This window comes from Cervus elaphus, chromosome 26 (genome assembly GCF_910594005.1).
Source record: "Cervus elaphus chromosome 26, mCerEla1.1, whole genome shotgun sequence".
NCBI lineage: Eukaryota > Metazoa > Chordata > Mammalia > Artiodactyla > Cervidae > Cervus > Cervus elaphus.
In genome coordinates this window covers 33091292-33107874 of record NC_057840.1, presented here as the reverse complement: position 1 = coordinate 33107874, position 16583 = coordinate 33091292, and the positions used below count along the sequence as shown (strand labels likewise).

Sequence of the window (16583 nt, the reverse complement as noted above, 5' to 3'; positions counted from 1 at the left end):
AGGGTCCCTGTGGGAGGGGAGCCCAGTGTGTCTTGGCAGAGAGTGGAGAGTGTGGAGGGCAGGCAAGCAGGCACTTGTGTGTGAAAGAAAGTGTGTGGTGGGGGTGGGGTGTGCAAAGTGGGGAGAGGGTGTGCGGAGACCTGCACGGACAATTTCTCGAGGGCTGGTGTGCACAAGGGTGGAAGGATATGAGTGAGAAGCATGGAGTGTATGAAGGGTGTATGAGTGTGTGGAGCTGGAGAGTCAGGGTGGAGTATGAGGGGGCTTGTGTCTGTGACTGTGGGGGCTGTGAGAAGAAACATGGATGGGGAGTATGGGGCTAAGGTGGGTGATGGCTGTTGTTGGAGTGGTTGCCATAACGACCGACTCCCTCTGGCTGGCCTTTCCTTGGCCTGGACTTTGGAATAAATTAACAGGCTTATTCCTGGTCTGGGCCTTAACTGAAGTTGTAAGGAAGCCAAAATGGGCAGGGACAGTAAAGAAACTGACACCCCCGTGTCACTCCTTTTCAATCTTTTTTTCTTTTAGCTTGGAAATGCCACACAAGAGTAGCTGCCTGGGGACAGGTGTCACCTGGGGTCACCAGCCTTCACCTGCTCATGCCTGCCCCAGGCCCAGGGGCTGAACTGCATTCCCTCCTTAAGTTTCCAATCAGCCTGGAGCCTCTGAGCAATTGCATTCCCTTCAATCCCCTCCTGCCTACAAAGCTCAAGGGGAGGGACTCCTGGGGGTGCAACAGGTGGGAGTGGGGACACCAAAGGAAGTGGTTTTTGTGTGTGGAGCGGGGATGGCACCATCAATGCAATGGACATGAACTTGGGCAAACTTCCGGAGATGGTGAGGGGTAGGGAGGCCCGGCTGCAGTCCATGGGGTCACAAAGAGTCAGACACGACTGAGCGACTAAACAACAGCAGTACTTTTATCAGTTGTTCGGCAGTAAAGAATCTGCCTACAATGCAAGAGACATGTGTATGAGACACTGGTTCGATCCCTGGGTCAGGAAGATCCCCTGGAGAAGGAAATGTCAACCCGCTGCAGTATTCTTGCTGGGAAATCTCATGGACAGAGGAACCTGACAGACTGTATCCTTGGGGTCACAAAGAGTCAGACACCACTTAGTGGCTAAACAACAACAAAATATTTTTATTAAACTGAAGACAACAGCATCTGGGAACAACATCTGCTCAGAATAGAGGTAAAGACGAGGATTTTTATCTTCTATTTCTTTTTCAACAATATCACACAGCTCCACCAACCACTTTATGGTGGCGTCATAGACTCCACTGGGTCATCTCAGCAAGCCTCTCTCACCTGACTTCAACTTGGTCACAGTCATTGGGAGGGCAGCAGGTACTCTGGGCAAAGACAGGAGGGCAAGCAAGGGAGGGATCCCTGCCTGCTGGAGAGTATGACCTCATTTAAGAATCAAGACTTTTTTTTTTTTTTCCTTTCTCTAGATTGGGCTGGTTTGCTCCAGTTATCTGACAGTTGATTCCATTCATTCCATCTTCTTAATTCTTTTACACCTGGAGATGTTCACCTTTCTCTAAGCTCTTCTACCTAGATTCTTAAGCCTGGACTCTTCCTACCATCTAGCTCACAGGTTTTTTTTCCTCTCTGCTTCAACTCCACAACATGAGTGTGGACCCAGCCTGCTTGGTCCCAAAGCATCCAATTCCAGGGACTCTTCACCAATTTCTGAAATTTCTGGGCCTGAAGGAAACCAGGTGTCCTTGCAAGGATCATCTGCTGGGACCCTCAACAAGGAGACTGGACAGTCCTGATTCTTCCACAAGCCCCAGAGTAAAACTATTGCCCATACCTGCAGAGAAGAGTGCAGCAAAGAAGGAAGAGAAGGACCCAGATAAGAAACAGAAGATCAGAACCATGTTCACTCAGACCCAGATGTCTGTGCTCAATGACAGACTTCAGAGGCAGGAATCAGTCTCCAGCAGATGCAAGAACTTTCCAATATCCTGAAACTTAGCTCCAAATGGGTGAGGCCCTGGTTCCAGAACCAGAAAAACAACTGACTGAGAAACAGTGACTCTGTGACTCAGGGCTCAACAACCACAGAATTCCTGGGTTTCTATTCCTGGCACAGGACTGCTTGGTGACCTCTTCTGGAAACCTGCCTATATGGAGTGAACGGACCTAGGATATCCCACCTGGGAGCAGCCAGAGCTGGAACAGTTGGTCTTGAAGCAACCACCCCAGAAAGAGTCAGAGCTGGTATCCCCAAGCCTAGAAGAGCCAGACTTGGAACAGTCAGTTCAACAAACGTGTCGAGGAATTCCTGCCACCCCAGATCCAGGTCCAGCAAAACTGTCCTGTCAGCGATTTGGAAGGCACTTTGGAGACTGCTGGAGAAAGCTATAACGTAACATAGCAAACTGCTAAGTATTTGAGTTCCCAGCAGCAAATCATGGATTTATTCCCAAATTACACTATAAATGTAGAGTCAGGATTTTTATAGATAGCTATATTATTCTATCTTTAATATGAGCAGTGACTGTATTCTCTGGAATGTTTCTTCTTTTAGAATTTTGTACCTTTCTACCTTGGAGTTTCCCAGGTGACTCAGTGGTAAAGGACCCATCTGCCGGTGCAGGAGACACCAGTTCAAGCCCTGGGTTCGGAAGATCCCCTGAAGAAAGAAATGGCAACCCACTCCAGTATTCTTGCCTGGAAAATCCCATGGACAGAGGAGCCTGGCAGACTACAGTCCCTGCAATCACAAAAGAGTTAAATGGGACTTAGTAATTAACATACACAAGAGACAACTTTACACATGGGCATCACCAGATGGTCAATACCAAAATCAGATTGATTATATTCTTTGCAGCTGAAGATGGAGAAGCTCTATACAGTCAGCAAAAACACCACCAGGAGCTGACTGTGGTTCGGATCATGAACTTCTTACTGCAAAATTCAGGCTGAAACTGAAGAAAGTAGGAAAAACCACTAGATCATTCAGGTATGACCTCAGCCAAATCCCTTACGATCCTACAGTGGAAGTGACAAATAGATTCAAGGGATTTGATCTGATAGATAGAGTGCCTGAAGAGCTATGGACAGAGGTTCATGACACTGTATAGGAAGCAGGGATCAAAACCATCCCCAAGAAGAAATCCAAAAAGGCAAAATGGTTGTCTGAGGAAGCCTTACAAATAGCTGAGAAAAGAAATGAAAGGTAAAGAAGAAAAGAAAAGATATATCCATCTGAATGCAGAGTTCCAAAAATTAGCAAGGAGAGATAAGAAAGCCTTCATAAGTAGAAAATAAGCAAAGAAAATTTCTTTGCTTCATAAGCAAAGAAATAGAGGAAAACAATAGAATGGGAAAGACTAGAGATCTCTTCAAGAAAATTAGAGATACCAAGGAAATATTTCATGTAAAGATGGGCACAATAAAGTACAGAAACAGTATGGACCTAACAGAAGCATGAGATATTAAGAAGTGGCAAGAATACACAGAAGAACTATACAAAAAAGACCTTCACAACCCAGATTACCACGATGGTGTGATCACTTACCTAGAGCCAGACATCCAGGAATGTGAAGTCAAGCAGGCCTTAGGAAGCATCACTACAGACAAAGCCAGTGGAGGTGATGGAATTCCAGATGAGCTATTTCAAATCTAAAAGATGATGTTGTCAAAGTTAGTTCAGTTCAGTTCAGTCGAGCAGTCATGTCTGGCTCTTTGCAACCCCATGGACCGCAGCATGCCAGGCCTCCCTGTCCATCACCAACTCCCAGAGTTTACTCAAACTCAGGTCCATTGAGTCAGTGATGCTATTCAACCATCTCATCCTCGGTCATCCCCTTCTCCTCCTGCCTTCAGTCTTTCCCAGCATCCGGGTCTTTTCAAATGAGTCAGTTCTTCACATCAGGTGGCCAAATTATTGGAGTTGTTGTCAAAGTATTGAACTCAATATGCCAGCAAATTTGGAAAACTCAGCCATGGCCACAGGACTGGAAAAGATCAGTTTTCATTCCAAGTCCAAAGAAAGGCAATGCTAAAGAATGTTCAAACTATCACATAATCGCACTCATTTCACACGCTAGCAAAATAATGCTCAAAATTCTCCAAGCCAGGCTTCAATCGTACATGAACCATGAATTCCCAAATGTTCAAACTGGATTTAGAAAAGGCAGAGGAACCAGAGATTAAATTGCCAACATCTGCTGGATCATAAAAAAAGGAAGAGAATTCCAGAAAAACATCTACTTTGCTTCATTGACTATGCCAAAGCCTTTGACTGTGTGGATCACAACAAACTGTGGGAAATTTTTAAAGAGATGGGAACACCAGACCACTTGACCTGCCTCCTGAGAAATCTGTATGTAGGTCAAGAAGAAATAGAACCAGACATGGAACAACAGACTGGTTCCAAATTGGGAAAGGAGTACGTCAATACTGTATATGGTCACCCTGCTTATTTAACTTATATGCAGGGTACATCATGCAAAATGCTGGGCTCAGTGAAGCACAAGCTGGAATCAAGATTGCCAGGAGAAATAACAATAACCTCAGATATGCCGATGACACCACCCTGATGGCAGAAAGTGAAGAAGAACTAAGAGCCTCTTGATGAAAGTGAAAGAGGAGAGTGAAAAGGCTGTCTTAAAACTCAGCATTCAGAAAAATAAGATCATGGCATCTGGTCCCCATCACTTCATGGCAAATAGATGGGGAAACAATGGAAACAGTGAGAGACTTTATTTTTCTGGATTCCAAAATCATTGCAGATGGTGACTGCACCCATGAAATTAAAAGATGCTTGCTCCTTGAAAGAAAAGCTATGACCAACCTAGACAGCATATTAAAAAGCAGAGACATTACTTTGCCAACAAAGGTCCATCTAGTCAAAGCTATGGTTTTTCCAGTAGTCATGTATGGATGTAAGAGTTGGACCATAAAGAAAGCTGAGCACAGAAGAATTGATGCTTTTGAACTGTGGTGTTGGAGAAGACTCTTGAGAGTCCCTTGGACTGCAAGGAGATCCAACCAGTCCATCCTAAAGGAGATCAGTCCTGGGTGTTCATTGGAAGGACTGATGTGGAAGCTGAAACTCCAATCCTTTGGCCACCTGATGTGAAGAGCTGACTCATTTGGAAAGACCCTGATGCTGGGAAAGATTGAGGGCAGGAGGAGAAGGGAATGACAGAGGATGAGATGGTTGGATGGCATCACTGAGTTGATGGACATGGGTTTGGGTGGACTCCAGGAGTTGGTGATGGACAGGGAGGCCTGGCGTGCTGCGGTTCATGGGGTCGCAAAGAGTTGGACACGACTGAGTGACTGAACTGAACTGAGGACATTCTGCTAAGTGAAAGAAGACCGTCACAAAAAGACAAATATTGTGTTATTCCACATATACAAGATTCTTAGAGTAGACAAAATCACAGGACAGAAAGTAGAATGGTGGTTTTCTTGGGTCAAGGAGAAGGTGAAATGGGGAGTTAATGTTTGATGGGTACAGAGTTACAGTTTTGCAGTGATAAGATCTATGGAGGAAGATGGTAGTGATGATTACACAACAGTGTGAATGCATTTAATATCACTGGACTGTACACTTAAAAATATTTAATAGCTAAGATGGGATTTCCCTGTTGGTACAGTGGATAAGAAGCCAGCTGCAAATGCAGGGGATATGGGTTCAGTCCCCGGTCCAGGAAAAGTCCATGTGCTGCAGAGCAACTAAGCCCATGCGCCAACAACTATTGAGCCTGCATGCCACAACTACTGAAGCTGGCATGCTTTAGAGCCCTCACCTGGCAACTACTGAAGCCTGTGTGCCTAGAGCCTGTTCTCCACAACAAAAGAAGCCACTTCAATGAGAAGCCCGTAGCCCATGCACTGCAACAAATGTTCACCACATCTAGAGAAAGCTGGTGTGCAACAACCAAGACCCAGCATAGCCAAAAATAAATTAATTCATTAACTTAAAAAATTAGCTAAGATGGTAGATTCTGCTATGTGTATTTTAACACACACAAAACAGTTAAGGGTGCACAATTCTGGCTCATCACTGGTCCTACACTCCCGGCAGCAGGCCTCAACCCTGACCCCTCCTGCACCTGATTTCTGCTCTGAGTACCAACTGGTTTACAGCAGGAGCAGCTGCAGAGAGAGGCCATGCCCAGGTGATGATGACGTGGGTGTTTGCCGCTGAGCTGGGCTGGTAGGGTAGGGAAGGATGGGGACAGCTCTGAGAGCCAACAACAAGGATCTGAAAATGTGGACCTGGGACATTACCTAAAGCTGGAAGACCCCTCTTCCTGGTGTGAGTTGCCCAATAGATTGCCCTGCTCTTCAGGGCCTGAGAAAGGGTAGAAGATTGTGTACTGACACTTTACCAGAACTCCCCAAAACTTTTTGCAGGGACTGGAATTAACTCCTGATGGAATGGAAGAGAAAGAAGGTACAAGCCAATGAACAGAGAGGCGATGGGAAAACAAAAGAGTCAACCCTCTCCACAGAGAGGTGAAGAGTCCAACACTGGTCTGAAAACCTGTGTGACCTTTCTGGCCGGCCTCACGTGGAGAGCTGCCCTCCTCACCCCAGACTGCTGACAGCTGGGCACTGCAGCCTCTCTCAGGGCCCAGGCCTGAGAGATGTTCACACTCCTCGCACTTTCTTCCTTCCTAGTCTCGTCTTCTGAGGCCCTGGGCCAAGGTTCCCTTGTGGTACCTCTGCTAAGGCCTCCATAAGAGAAGAGAATGGAGAAAGCTTGAAGACCCCTGTCCCCACCCGGACTCAGGGCCAGGGCTCTCTACACTGAGTTCCTCCCCTACCCCCACCTCAGGGTCCTTAAAGCTGCTGGAGCCTTTTGCCCTGGGCTCCCTGAACAGGGAGGCGGGCTCCACACAGGCCATCGCACTGGGGAAAGTGAATGACAGCCGCACTTCCTCTGGGTTCAGACTCCGGCCTGTGTTCTCACATAAGGGTGTTAACTTGGGTGTCGCTCAGCTCAGCTGAGCTCCTAATAAGGAGAGGTGGGGGTGTGGTCAGGGATCAGGAGAGCCTGGGGACTGGGCTAATCTTGACCAGATCCAGGTCACCTCAGCTTTGAAGAAGCCAACAGGAGAGGTCAAGTAAGGTGGTGTCAGTCACTGTGGGGATTGCCTCAGCTTCAAAACACCCACAGGAAGCAACACTCAGCCTGGTATGAGCCACGTGTGCCCCAGGAGCTGAGGGTTTTGCCTGGCAGCCGCTGCTCTCTCCCTCACCCTCACCCTCGACCAAGAGGACGTGCACACCCCAAGCCCATGGCAGAGGGCGCCATCAGCCAGGCGAGCTGGGCGGGCGGCCAGGCTGCCGCCTGGGCTGTCGTGGCTGCTCCGCTGGGCTCACCCAGAGCTTCCGGGGTGTCCAGAGAGATTTCTCCCTGAACTACCCCCAACTTCACTCTCTGCGGACGCTCCTCCACACTCATCTGCAGCGCTGACTCCACTTCCTACTGTAGTGAGTGTCCTGTGTCAGAGGTGCGAAGCGCGGAGGTGAAACAAAACTCAAGCCACAGTCGGAGCTGCCCACCCGTCCCCTCATGACTCCTTTCTGACTGCTGAGCTGGGTGAGTGGGCAGCCTCGCTTCACCTCAGTTTCTTCCTCAGTCGCTCAGGGAGAGAAGCAGGACCACTCTCACCAAGGAGTGAGGAAAAAGCGAGGTCACATTTGCCAAGCCCTGGGTGCCCAAGAGCCGGCTTCCCTGATAGTTCAGCTGGTAAAGAATCCGCCTGCAATGCAAGAGATCCCGGTTCAATTCCTGGGTCGGGAAGATCCGCTGCAGAAGAGATACGCTACCCATTCCAGTATTCTCGGGTGTCCCTTGTGGCTCAGCTGGTGAAAAATCCGCCTGCAATGCAGGACACCTGGGTTCGATCCCTGGGTTGCGAAGATCCAGGAGAAGGGAAAGACTACCCACTCCAGTATTCTGGCCTGGATAATTCCGTGGACTGTATAGTCCACGGGGTTGCAAAGAGTCGGACGAGACGTTCGCTTTCTCTAGGTGTCCAAGAGATGCTCAACAAATATCAGCTCTCCTCATTGACTGAAGAAGCTTCAGTTACTTTTAAACTCTCCAGGATCCCCCAGAGAGAAGCCCTCTACTCCCTTCTGACTAGAGAACCCCAAATTTCTCCCTTTGCAGAAATGCTGACTTCCTTTTCTTAAGCAATTTTTTTCTTTATTCACCTCGGCCCTTTTTCTTCTTGATGGACTCAAAATACTTTATTATAAACATCATATTTTAAAATACTAAATATGCACATGGTAACACAATGCACTGTTTCTTTGTGCTAATAGTAACTTATATTTTATTTTTAATTTAACAATGTTATTGAAGTGTAGCTGATTTATGATCTTTTGTTAGTTTCAGGTATACAGCAAAGTGATTCAGTTGTACATTATACATACGTATACATACCATATAGATTATTACAAAATACCGGGTAGAGTTCCCTGTGCTCTACAGTAAGTCCTTGTTGTTTATCTACTTTATATATAGTAGTGTGTATATGTAGTAGCTTATATTTTAAATGCAAACTCTGAGCTCCACATAAAGGAGACATGGACATTTTTTTTTTCTTTCTTTGGTTGCACCTTGTGGTTTGTGGGATCTCAGTTACCTAACCACGGTTTGAAGCCGAGCCATGGCAGTGAAAGCCTAGGAACCTAACCACTAGGTCAGCTGGAAACTCCAAAGAAAAATATATGTATATGTGTATATATATATATATATATATATATATGTATATATATATATATACTTTTTAGCTAAACTCAGATTTAATAAATTAATACATTATTTACTCAAAAAAAGAATAAGTCGATGACAAATTCACACTCAAGTAGTTTTGACTGTTGAGGGAAGTAAGTAGCCTATCATTTGAAACCTTAGCAGCAAACATAGCATACACATAGGTTACACACATTTTGCTATTTGTTAAATATATAGGCGTATAGATAAATATATTTACATCCTTCAGTAAGCTGTAAGAGCACAAAACTAGAGAATAGATCTTTCCCATATTCAACTTATTTGACCTGAAAATAATATACTTTCCAGCTTTTAACATATATTCTAATTTCTTACCATGCCTTAGAAAGTAAATTTACACAGTTCAACCTGTATTATTTCCATGCTAAATACTAGTTGCATGCATTTATTAAACAGGAGCATCCTTATGAGGGGATTTATGAATTTGTTCTGGGACAGAAAATGAGAACCAGATAGTGATTTCATCACCTTAAACTGAATTCCTTAGCATCCCCTCATGATAACGTATGGCAAATCTTTAACTATAAAGTACATTCTGGGCCTTGTGTAGTTCAAAGTGCTAGGACAAAATCATACCATTCTCACTACCTTTGAAAATAAACAGAATTCTTATACTTACCTTAGATCTTGTTTGAACATTCCGTTCAATTTATTGGAATTTTTAAAAATGCTGCATTACAAATGTAATACCAAATGAAGAAAACAAATCTTATTAAATTTAATCTTATTCAAAGCAATTATCAGTCTAATAACATCAGTAAAAAAACAAAACAAAATGGTACTTTTAGTCAAGGCATGAAATACACATAAAATCTAGCTATTTTCCTATTATTCTTTGAGCACTTTCAAGTTAGAAAATACATTATAAAAAACTGAAAGATTCAGCTAAGTTTCCTCATTGAGTACTTTTGACACTGAAAATAAGAGAAAGATTAATACCACAGTTACAACCACTGGGACACAAGAATCACTAAATGATAGGATTGAGGACTTCTCTGGAGGTGCAGTGGTTAAAATCCGCCTACCAGTGCAGGGGACACGGGTTTGATCCCTGGTCCAGGAAGATCCCACATGCAGTGGGGCAACTAAACCCATATGCCACAACTACTGAAGCCCTGGCTCCTAGATCCCACGCTCTGCAAGAAGATAAGTCACCAGAATGAGAAGCCAGCACACAACTAGAGGGTAGCCACTGCTTCTCACAACTAAAGAAAGCTGGCATGCCACAATAACGATCCAGTGTAGCCATAAATAAATAAATAAAGTGAAAGTTTTTTAAAGAATGATTTTTTTTTTAATTTGGGATTTTTTATTTTATTATTTAAATTTATTTATTTTTGTTTTAATTGGAGGCTAGTTACCTTACAATATTGTGGTGGTTTTTGCCATACATTCACATGAATCAGCCATGGGTGTACATGTGTTCCCCATCCTGACCCTCCCTCCTACCCTCCTCCCCATCCCATCCCTCAGGGTCATCCCAGTGCACCAGCCCTGAGCACCCTGCCTCATGCATTGAACCTGGACTGGCGATCTATTCCATATATGATAATATACATGTTTCAAAGCTATTCTCTCAAATCATCCCACCCTCGCCTTCTCCCACAGAGTCCAAAAGTCTATTCTTTACATCTGTGTCTCTTTTGCTGTCTCACATATAGGGTCATCGTTACCATATTTCTAAATTCCATATATATGCGTTAATATATTGTATTGGTATTTTTCTTTCTGACTTACTTCGCTCTGTATAATAGGCTCCAGTTTCATCCACCTCATTAGAACTGATTCAAATGCATTCTTTTTAATAGCTGAGTAATATTCCATTGTGTATATGCAATACTACTTTCTTATCCATTCATCTGCCGATGGACATCTAGGTTGCTTCCATGTCCTGGCTATTGTAAACAGTGCTGCAATGAACATTATTTACATGCATACATACATACAAGAGTCAGGGCTCATTAAAATTATTTCCTTGATAAAAATAGGGGTACCTGCAAACCAGTCTTTCTTTCCATTGTGGTTTTCAAATATACCTATTTTCCCACCCTGAATAGAAAAACAAACTTAATATAGGTTATAGAATGCAATTTTTCCTTTAAAAAAGGAAGGAGAGTAGGTATGTTTTCAACACATAAGGTTTCACTGTACATACGCTGCTGCCTCATCATTGTGTCACTTAATGATGTACTTGGGAGACACACAGTGCTGAGTATTCCAAAGCATGTTTCTACCAAAATTTATTTAAGCATCTCTCACTTGGGTATATTCAGGGTGTTTCTAGCTATTGCTTTCACAAAAAAAAAAAAAAGAAAGGAAAGAAAAAATCCTGCAATAACCATCTGTACATACATCTTTCCAAACTTATATGAATATATTTGCAGAATAACTTCCTGGAGTTAGAATTACTGGGAAGATGAGAATATTTTTAATTTCAACAATTTCAAAAACTTTTCAAAATTGACCAAATATTATAAAATGTGAGTCCTCAGTTTGGCTGGGTATGAAGGACCTAAGGTTAGCAGGAGTAAAGCCTGGTTCTGGAGGATATTTTGGCAAAGTGTATGAAAAAACCTCTAAAATGTCCAAGCCTAACCTACAGACTCTAAGGTAATAGTCTCTTATTTTGAGTCACTATACTTTGTGCTAATTTATTACAATAGCAATAGAAAACTAGACAGACACTATCAAAACTCCTCAGACAACAGAAATGGACAAAAGATAGATTTTGCAAAACTTGTACCTAAAAACAACCCTGGATTAAGAAAGATTGTACAAAGAGCTTTTCTGGGCCTATTGGAGAACTCACAGGAAAACGGTGCTCATCAGGACGGTAAGTCGCTTACTGCATTTTCCAAGGACTTGTATCCATCTGTTTAACTTGGCGTTGTAAACTGGAAAGTATGCAAATACAGCGTACTGCAATTCCAAGTCACTTGACAAGCTCTCATGATATGTTTGGAGAAAAGATGGAGAAATTTGGCTGAGCAAGGGCAGCTGGGTGGATGAGTAACCTAATAATCATAGCCAAAGCGTTCAAATTAGTGAATCCATGTTAACCTTGGGGTAGGAGTACCTCAAGCCTTCCTCCTTGGCTTTCCTACAGTCCATCATTTAAATCAATTTCTTGGACAAGGACGTAGGACACTTTACAGATGATTCAAAGCCAGGTGGGATAGAAGGTGTTAGGTTTCAGGATCAAGATCTAAAGGGTTCATGCTAGGATGTATGGATCTGTGGACGGACAGCAAGGCTGAGTAGCCAACAGGTACTGACCCTCTCTCTCTGGGGCTGGCCGTTGTGGCAGGTGTTTTCACTTAAACGTCTGGACAGCCCTGGGAAGTAAGGTTACACAATCACTTCCACATTATAGATGAGTCCTCTGGGGCTTGCCCCAGGCTCACAGTGCTTTTAACACTGTGTTGAATCTCACAGGCAGAGTTGTTTGCAGGCTAAAATGGCAGCTTTTAAATATATGAAGAACCATCACTTGAGACAAATTATAGATTGCTCAAACAGACCTCAAGAAAATAAACTACAAAAAGTGTGTGGAAACTACACAGCCAACTGTAACTGAATACAAGGAAGAGCATCTAGTGAAGAGAAAGGCTGACCCGATGGGGGACTCCCCGGACGTGTGAAGTCTTGCGCTCCCAGCCAGGACAAGATAGGGACAGTACTGGTACCTGGTGTGTGAGGCTGTGGTAAGTCAATGATCAATGTTTGTGCTGAACTCAGAGTATTGACTGGCTGTCCGACCACAGTCCTTCTTAAAGTGTCTCTTAAATTTGCAATAAAAATGAATAGAAGTGTTTAAGCAAACGCTAGGCATTGCCTTAGTCAAGTAGAAGACAACCTCTGGGGCCTCCCCCGGCCCCTCACTGCTCCTTTTCTCTGACTCTGCCCTCAGCGGGGAGAGGCAGTGCTCCTAGCCACGCTTGTGGCTCATGCCCTCTGCACCTCATGCCCTCCGCACCTGGGCACCCAGGGCCCAGCTGGACTCCTAACAGCTTCTCCTGAACCACAGTCCATGGGCGCAGTTTCTGTGCATTGCAGGAAATTAATGTATGGTAACCACAGGCTTTGTATATGGAGGGCAGAAAACATCAGCCATTGAGAGAAACAGGACTTCTGTGTTCAGAGAGGTGGAGATGCAAGACCACCGGCCCGGGAGGAAAGCAGCCTCTGGGGACCAGCTGCCTGGCTGAGGGTTTCCGCCCTGGGATCCCGGCCCCCTTTCTGGCTGGCGACGCTTCCTGTCCTGCCCATAAGTGGCATCTCTCCATGCCAAAGCTCCCTGGTGCTTTTCCTCAGGCCACTGTGCAGTAGGCTTCTGTTGTTTGCAACTCAGAGAGATTTGTTTTTTCCTGGCTGGGCTGGGTCTTCACTGATGTGTGTGAGCTTTCTCTGCGTGCAGTGAGTGGGGGCTACTCTCTGATTTGGGCTTCTCGTTTTGGCGGCTTCTCTTGCTGAGGAGCACCATTTCTACTCTGCTCAGGCTTCAGTAGTTGCTGCGAACGGGCTTAGCTGCTCTGTGGCATGTGGGATCTTCCCGGACCAGGAATTGAACCCATGTCCCCTGCAATGGTAGGTGGATTATTAACCATTGGACAACCAAGGAAGCCCAATCCACAAAGATTTTACCATGACAAACCCCATCGCTAAGCAATGATATATACAAGTCTGTGCAGAGAATCCAAGGAGGAGGCCAGGGAAGTGCCCAGGGAAGCTGCTGGGATGAGAAAGTTGTCAGGCAGCCCCTGCCTTCACTCTCTCGGGACTGCGTGTACCCCATGCTCTACAGGTGCCCCCTGCACCCCCTCAGCTGAGCAGCTTCTCTGCTCCATCACCCCACACAGGACCATGTGCCACCACCCCCCCCACCACCACCACTGGCCTCCCAGCTTCACTTCCCTCACTGACTCCATTGTTCCTGGGTTCTCTGCCCTTGGGAGACAGTGTTGGTTGCTGGGCTCGGGCCAGGAATTCATTATGGTTCCATCAGCAGTGGACGAGCTGGGTCACCTGGGAGCTGGGGCTGCCCCTCTGGGCATGTGGACAGAGCAGACGCTGTGAAGGGGGTGAGGATGGGGACGAACCTTAACGACATAACTACTGGGCGGCAGGTTGTAGGGGATTCAGGCTTCAGCGGGTTGCACATCTTCTAATCTTGGGGAAGCTCCCTCATTTCTCTGGGACCTGGTTTTTTCCTGTATACTTAAAAGGTAGAACAAGAAATAATAATTATTATTATTTATTGAGCATCTTCCATGTGCCAGGTGCCCCTGTAAAGATCTTACACGCACTAGTTTAACTTGTTTATTGCCTGTAAAGCATTTAAGACAGTCACTAGAATGACAACCTCATTCCAACCTTCAATAAATTGATGCATAATGTGCAACGCTCAATTTGCTGGACTTTTACCCTTAATGATCTTATAAAACAGAGAAACATCTCCATCTATTCAGATCACAGTCCTGACATCTATATCCTCACATAAAATTTCTTCTGTCCATTCATAAGGATTTGTTTAGGCTTTCAAATCAAAGCTTATTTCCAAAATAAGGGAAATGAGTTTATTTATTTTAGAAATGATAATTTATAAATATGTTTATGAATGATAAATAAATTACTTCCGTTATCATAGTTCAGTCGCTCAGTCACTTCCAACTCTTTCCAACCCCAAGGAATGCAGCGTGCCAGGCCTCCCTGTCCACCACCAATTCCCAGAGTTTACTCAAACTCATGTCCACTGAGTCAGAGATGCCATCCAACCATCTCATCCTCTGTTGTCCCTTTTTTCTCCTGCCTTCAATCTTGCCCAGCATCAGGGTCTTTTCAAACGAGTCAGTTCTTCACATCAGGTGGCCAAAGGATTGGAGTTTCAGCTTCAGCATCAGTCCTTCCAATGACTATTCAGGATTGATTTCCTTTATCACAAGTCATAGCAAAAAATTCAATCAATACAAAGCCTTATAAAGTAAGAAAGTGAACATTCCCCTTCACTGCTCCTATCTTGACCCTAGAAATAACCATTCTTAATGGTAAAAAAAAAAAGAAAGAAAGAAAAGTCATTTCCACTTTTCTCAAAAATATTGAGAAGTTAGCAAAGTGGGGAAACGATGTGGGTGCTGTAAGGGCTTGGACTTGGTGCCACTGAGCAATGTGGTCCCACCGCCCTCCCCCTCCTCACCCCACCGCCCTCCCCCACCACGGTGGAGCAGGTGAGCTAGGGGGGTCGCACTCTGTGCTGACTCTCAGTGTCTCCAAGACGAGTGGTGTCACCTGTCCAACTAACAGTTTCGTGAAGGCTGTGTGATATCGTGTGTTTGAAAGTGTTTGCAAACCAAGAAAGCATATACAATTGTTAGTTATTATATCATACATGTTGATATATTATATCATACTTGTTGGCTTTTAATACTAATCATAATAATAATAGTTTCAGAAGGTTTGATGATACCTCTGGAGCCATTCTTATTACATGTGGAATGTTCTCCTCATAGCAAGCTTTTTCAAGCTCTGAGGTTTAAACAGAACTGCAATTTAGGTGACTCTCAGGGCATCTGAAAGTGGCTGCGGTCATGTGGGGTAAATATCTCACAATGGAAGAAACTGCAGCCCAAAGTGCTCCAGCCCAGACACAGCCTTTGGGGCTAAGAGATTTTTTTTTTTTAAGCTTCAACATCACTCAAATATGCATACACACACACAATTTTAAAATTTCTCCTTTTCGTCAAATGGCAAAAAAATACTAGATTAATTTTTTTTTCTTTTTTTCTCTATGTTTAGTTTCCAATTTCACCTCCTACTCTGTTCTTTATTTGAAAGCAATAGGTTCCTAACTGTCAGCTGTGGAAATAAACTACAGCAGAGACCTATTTTCCTATCCAGTCATTTATTCATACCCTCCTAAAAATCTAGACATTTAAAAATGTAAAATTCACAACCCTCAAGTTTCTAGTAAAAAAAACAAATTTCTATGTGCTAGGAACAAGAAAATGTGATTCATAATCATGAGAAAAATGAATCACTAGAAACAGACTCAGAAGTAAACAGCACAGCAGCAGCTTACAGGCAGCTAGAACTTTCAGGTGTAGCCTTCCTTGGGTTGGACTTTTTCACAGGGGTATAGGTCATAAAGTAGCCCATACTTTACTAGGTCACATAAAACAATCCCTCTCAATCTTATAACACCTCAGCCAAAGGCCTCTGTGCGCACCGTAGAGTGAACTTTGTAGCTCCCCTTAAGTGACTGTGCTCAGGTTTCTAGTTAAGTTTGTAGAACATTGAATGAATGTGACCACTGTTTGTGTTTTTTCACAGCACTGCCTGTCTTCTGTTACCAAGTGCATCTTGGGGAGCTAAGGTGAAAACGGTCATGGACACGGGAGGTGAAGGGCTGATGATGGTGCCAGATGGCTCTCCAGTGGAGCACATCCCTTCTCTAGAGTGGCCCTGAGGTCACAAGGATTTGTGGAGACACCCCGTCCCCTCCTCTCCAGGAGCCCGCGTCGCATTGAGAAGACAACACAGCAGGTCTGGCTGGTTAATAATGATATTATAATGTGATATTTATTCTTAATATAATATATGATACTTATTTTTCACATATGATATTTATTTTTCTCTTTTTGACTTACTTTACTCTGATAGACTCTAGGTCCATTCACATCTCAAAAATGATCCAGTTTTGTTCCTTTAAATGGCTAAACAATATTCCCTTATATATATGCACCACATCTTCCATTCATCTGTCAATGGACACTTAGGTTGCTTCCACGTACAGACATATAG

At 44.2% G+C, this 16583-nt stretch overlaps 1 pseudogene; it reads left to right on the top strand.

The window, feature by feature from the left end:
- Nucleotides 1–313: 313 nt before the first annotated feature.
- On the top strand, nucleotides 314–2249 carry LOC122684248 (annotated as a pseudogene).
- Nucleotides 2250–16583: the final 14334 nt, after the last annotated feature.